Genomic DNA, 6,611 nt, shown 5'->3' on the forward strand with positions numbered 1-6,611 from the left:
ATACAACTAAGATATTAATAATATTTAAAAAATTAAAATTAAAAAAAAATCCCTACTGAGCTTTGAACCAGCATCCTTCCTAATGTAAGGCAGCCAAGTTGACCACTATACTATAAAAGCCATCATATTTAATACCTGCGAAACAGTTGTAGTTGAGGGTTCATTCAATATTGACAGGCACTTTGTCAGTCCATCCTGCCGGCACTATCTGTCTGCTGCGTGTGGTCAGAGACTCACAGTCAGACTGGCTACCGCTGCTGCCACATGCACTGGGAGTGACTGTGAGACTCACCAGTCACAGCCCCGCTTGTAGCTTTCCCACGATAATTAAGCACATGAAAGCTACAAGCGCGGCTGTGGCTGGTGAGTTGGATACTCAATCCACCCGCAAAGTAGCACTGTGCCCGGGGAGCCCTCGGCGAGCGGAGGAGCTCCCTCTGCTCCTCCGCTATGAACCAATTCTGAAGCAGGGAGCTGATGGTTCCCTGCTTTAGAATTATTTTGACAGCGGGACATACCCCCGGCCGCCCGGGACAGCGGGACACCGCTCGGAATCCGGGACTGTCCCGCTGAATCCGGGACGGTTGGGAGGTATGGTTACATGATGTCACCAAGTCTTTTCTACAGTGTCACTAACAACAAAACTTAACTTTCCCCAAAAGTTTTTTATTTTTTAAAAAGTACTTAAGATATCGATGCGTTTATAAAAATTGTACTAAGCATCATGTCATTTATGCCATTAAATGCAAACAATGTGATCGCGTGTATGTACGGATGTAGCCATCTTTATCTTGACTCGGATAACTTGCTGCAGCGTGATATCACACAACAAAAGTCATTAAAAAGTCATTGAAAAAACACTGCCACTGTGTATTTAATGCGTTGAAAGTCAGGATAAAGCCGGCTACATCTGAAGGGCGCACGATTAGAAAGTTCAAAACGCGCATTGTAGAACACATTTCAGATACAAAAACAAAAAAACACTAATGCCTCCCGGTGCAGAAAAACACTTCTTAGAAACACATAATGGTAATTTTTAAAGCTTATGGGGGAAATGTATTAACCTTTCTACGCCAGTTTTCTAAAAGGGGGCTTCCCAAAAGGGGGCGGGGTGACAGCAGCTCAACAAATTTATAATAATTTACACCTGACGTAAACAATAGTGGAAATCTATGCCTGCTAATAATTGTCAAAAATGTCACTATGTGGAGCGTAGCAAGTTAGAGGCCCATGCCAGGCTCCTCTCCGTCCCCTCTATCGGACAATTAAATAAAAAATGAATGCTCACCTCACCACTCCTCTTCTGGTCCCCTCATGTTCTCTCCGCAGCCTGCGGCTCATACAATGCAATGATGACGTTGAGTGCTGTGTCACATATAAAGGACCTGACGCTGCTCGGTGTCAGTGCATTGTATGGGCAGCAGGGAGCATTAGGGGATCAAGGGAGAAGAAGAGAAGCAGAGAAAAGATTATACTTATTTTTTATTTTACATTATGTCCGATGGGTAGGGGGAATGGATGGAGCATGGCCGCGGTCGCTACATAACGATTGAGGCGCACGAACGGCCGAAAGATGTGACACATTTAATAAATGTGTTGCATCTTATTCCAACTTTCTTTATATTAAGACTGGCATATGAAATGCCATCTTAATAAATTCCCCCCAATGTTTTTATGGCCTTGAAGAATTGAAGAAACCAAAGACGGGTGGATATTGGAGAAGACACTTCCTAAATAGGGAGGCGTTCTGCGATCTGCAGCTTCATACAAGATTCCCGAAGGGTCTTAATTGGAGGAATGATCTGTTATATGTTTACTTAAGTGGAATAACACTTAATAACAATGTATATATCAACGACATAGCATAACAGTCATTTTTATTAAAAACTTTTGGATTAATTTGTGTGTTTGTGTGTTACTTTTTTTTATTTTTACACTTTTTCTTCCCTATGGGGGCTGCCATTTTTTTTTCCATTTCTGTATGTGTCGATTAACGACACATACAGACATGGAATACGGCAGCTCCAGTCCCATAGGGACTGCGAACAGGGCCCGTTCCATCCACTTTCGTGTACGCCACTGTGTGGGAACGGCGCATGCGCCGCTCCCACACAGTTCAATTTGAAATGCGCGCCGTCCGGCGCCATTTTCCTGTGGACCGGAAGTCGCGGCCGGACAGTAAGATTACTACTTCCGGTCGCGGCTTCCGGACTTGTGCACATGGAGCAGCGGCAGCAGACGGAGCGGATGGACCGGAGGGAGCGGCGGCGACTGGAGCAGGTAAGTTATTTCTATGTATGTTCGTGTTTCAGTGTGTTTACTACTGTATGTTAACCTTCTACACTGTGTGTTAGCTCAAAAAATGGCGACACACAGTGTAGGAGGTTAGACCGTTCAAACCCCTCATTTATCCCGGCACTAGCGAGGGATTTTTACCCAATTTTGCAGCATAAAGCAATGTGGTTACTTTACCACATGCAATGCTGCAATTTTGGGAATGGCTCCATTTAGTGACCAGTGCTGGGAAATATTATAAATTGAATCCAATTTATAATATTTCCTGACTCGTGAAAAAAAAAAAAAAAATTAGAACAATGTTTAATCACCTATACACTAACTGTTTAATTAAAAAAAAAAAAAAACATGTTTTGCTGGCAACACATTCCCTTTAAGATGGAGATTTGTTTTTAAAATATTGCATATTTAAATATGGTGCTAAACTCCTGTTAAATAAAGATTCAGCTTCTCCCCTACTTGAGTAGCTGTGCAGCACCTGCACGAACTTGAGAATGTGCCTCTCTGGTCATGTGATCACAGGTCCTGCACACAAAACACAACAGCACTACACAAACTATCTATCTATGCAGTTTGGTCACCAGATGGCAGCAAGCACTAAAATGATATACACATACATGTTTACATAGGCGGCATACATGTTTACATAGGCGGCGCGCTTGGTGCTAAATTTCTAAATAAAAACACATCAAAAGAAACATAAACACATCAACTATCAATTTGTAATCCATGCCCACTTGCGGCTGCTGCTACGCATAGCCTCACCATTATGGTCGGACAGTCTGAAGGTGACAGTGGGGAGGATTATTTTCAGACACTTCTACACTGGTTTGGGCTGGTTCACTGGTTTCCCAGTTTGATCAGCTGCTTGTCTCATTTGAATTAAAAACCACCTGAGCTCAGGACAAGGAGCAAATAACAGAAAAAGTCCCAAAAAAAGTCTCTCTTCACCTGCAGCAAAATAGACAAAGTGGCAGTAGGCTCAGGCCATGGACCCCGCTGGTCAATCCAAGACCATGACGACGTCACAAGAGATGCGGGCGGATTTGCTGGATCTCTAGTCTCGACAGGACCAACTCCTCCAAGCTTTGAACACTCTCGTTCGTCAGCAGGAAGCAAGAGCTGCTGTTCCTCCTACTATACCTCCTGGCAGTGTTGATCCTCAGACTACACCTCCTGGCAGTGTCGACCCGTGTTTTTCTTTGCCACTTCCAGACCGCTATGATGGAGACGCAGGTTCCTGTCGTGGATTTTTGAACCAGTGCCAGATACATTTCAGCCTGTGTTCCAGGACATTTTCATCTGACGGCGCAAAGGTCGCATTCATCATTTCTCTCCTCACCGGAAAGGCTCTTGCATGGGCGAACCCTATCTGGGAGAGACAAGGACCTGAGACCCGTGACTTCCAAGCCTTTCTCCGGACCTTTCGCATGGTATTTGAGGAGCCTGGACGGGCCTCATCTGCAGCGGCTGCCTTGATTAAACTACGCCAAGGAGACACCTCCGTGAGTGAGTACGCCATCTACTTCCGCACCCTGGCGGGAGAACTGTTGTGGAACAATGAGGCTCTGGTGGCGGCATTCTGGAATGGACTGTCCCCTAAGATTAAGGACAAACTTGCCGCTCGAGACCTGCCATCTACCCTGGATGACCTCATCCTTCTGTCCGCCCGGATTGACATACGGATCCGAGAACACCTCCAAGAAGTTCGTCGGGAGGGAGACCCTCCTAGTCTGGGACCTACTTTTCAGCAACCCCTGCTGTCCTCAGATGTTGATCCTCCTAAGGAATCTGTGATGATGGACCGGGGTAAGCTATCCACCCAGGAGAGACAACGCAGACGCACTTCGGGACTTTGTCTCTATTGCGGCCTCGGTGGCCATCTTGTGCGCCTGTGTCCCCTAAAGCCTCAAAGCCTAGGGTTGCTAGGAGTGACAACCCTGGGTAAAAAGGGACTTTCATCCAAATTGTCCATACCAGCGACCATAGTGTCCGGCGAGAGAATGCATCAGGTCTCTGCGTATCTGGACTCGGGATCCGCGGCTAATTTCATCCGTAGAGACCTGGTGGACCTTCTTCAGTTGCCTACCATCCCTATGGAGAGCCCGTTGACAATTGCTTCTGTAGATGGTCTACCCCTGCCTAACCCAGTTGTTGCTGTGACCAAACCACTGCTGTCGTTCTATGTCCTACCCAGAGCCGTTGATCCTGTGTTGCTGGGCCTGCCTTGGCTCCGATTACATGCCCCAGTCCTGGACTGGAACTCTGGAGAGGTTCTCCAGTGTGGCCCCGAGTGTCACAATCGTTGCCTGGGACAGATTCGTTTGGCTCAGTCTCCTCTGCCTCAGTCACTGGCAGGATTGCCTAGTCATTTTGCTTCATTTGCGGACGTCTTCAGCAAGAAAGAAGCGGAGACACTGCCCCCACATCGGGCGTATGACTGTCCTATTGAGCTGGTTCCTGGTGCTTCCCTTCCCCGTGGCAGGGTATATCCTCTCTCTCTGCCAGAGACTCTGTCTATGTCCGCCTATGTTAGAGAGAACTTGGAGCGGGGCTTCATACGCAAGTCTTCCTCCCCGGCAGGAGCCGGGTTCTTCTTCGTCAAAAAGAAGGATGGTTCTCTTCGTCCCTGTATAGACTACCGGGGACTCAACCAGATCACGGTGAAAAATAAATATCCATTGCCATTGATCTCAGAATTATTTGACCGTATACGTGGTGCCAAGATCTTTTCCAAGTTAGACCTGCGGGGGGGGGGGGCTTACAACCTAATCCGGATTCGCCAGGGTGACGAATGGAAGACTGCATTTAACACCCGGGACGGACACTATGAATATCTAGTAATGCCCTTCGGCCTGTGTAATGCTCCCGCGGTCTTCCAGGAGTTTGTGAATGACATTTTCCGTGACCTCCTTTATGTTTGTGTAGTAGTCTATCTTGATGACATCTTAATTTTTTCTCCAGATCCTATGACGCATCAGAAACATGTCCGTCAAGTCTTGCTGCGATTAAGGGAGAATCAACGGTACGGCAAATTGGAGAAATGCGTATTTGAGAGAGATGCTCTACCCTTCCTGGGCTACATCATTTCGAATAGAGGCCTCAAGATGGATCCTGAAAAAATAAAGTCCGTCCTGGAATGGCCACGTCCTCATGGCTTGAGGGCCATACAGCGCTTTCTGGGATTCGCCAATTTTTACAGACAGTTCATCCCAAACTTCTCTTCATTAACATCTCCTATCTCTAACCCAGACATGGGCAAACTACGGCCCGCGGGCCACATACGGCCCGTTAGGCTTTTTAATCCGGCCCGCCGAACTTGTCCAAATTATAGTAAAAACCTCCTTTTTTTTCCCCTTTCCCTGCAATGCCCACGTTTTCCCAATAGATGGCGCACTCAAAACACATTGACCGTTGTTAATGTGGCGCGTATTTCTCTTTATTTCACTTTAATTTTCACTTCGTTTCACGTCACCATTAAGCCCTTCTGTGAAAATGAGCGGACCAAAGAGAAGGAAAGTGGACAGCGAATGCCGAGTGTTTAATAAGGAGTGGACAACAAAATACTTCTTCACTGAAGTCCGATCAACGGCTGTATGTCTGATATGCCAAGAAGATGTTGCGGTTTTCAAAGAGTACAATATCAGCCGTCACTTTGCCACGAAGCATGCAAACTATGCTAGCAAGCAGTCAACACAAGAACGGGCGGCTACTGCTCAGAGGTTGGCAGCTAATTTACAGAGTCAACAGAACTTTTTTCACCGACAAACTGCAATTCAAGAGTCAAGTACCAAGGCAAGTTATTTGCTGGCATTCAAATTAGCAAAGGCACACACTACATTTAATGCTTTAGTATATCCGGCCCAAACACTCCCTCCAAATGCTCCTGGCCCGGCCCCTCTGTCAAATTTTAGAACCCATTGTGGCCCGCGAGTCAAAAAGTTTGCCCACCCCTGCTCTAACCTCACCAAGAAGGGCATGAACGCCAAGGTGTGGACTCCTGAGGCAGAGTCCGCATTCAATACCCTGAAGAGTGCCTTCACATCAGCCTCTATCCTCCATCATCCAGACGTTTCCCTACAGTTCTCGTTGGAGGTGGACGCGTCCTCTGTCGGTGCAGGTCCACTCCTGTTCCAGAGAGGTTCCAAGGGCAAGTCAAGGGTATGTGGATATTTTTCTAAGCTCTTCTCTTCCGCAGAACGCAACTACTCGATTGGGGATCGAGAGTTACTGGCCATCAAATTGGCCCTGGAGGAGTGGAGACATCTGCTGGAGGGCGCAGCTCACCCCATCCTGATTTTTACGGACCACAAGAA

The sequence above is a fragment of the Rhinoderma darwinii genome, unplaced genomic scaffold, assembly GCF_050947455.1.
Source record: "Rhinoderma darwinii isolate aRhiDar2 unplaced genomic scaffold, aRhiDar2.hap1 Scaffold_107, whole genome shotgun sequence".
NCBI classification, from domain to species: domain Eukaryota; kingdom Metazoa; phylum Chordata; class Amphibia; order Anura; family Rhinodermatidae; genus Rhinoderma; species Rhinoderma darwinii.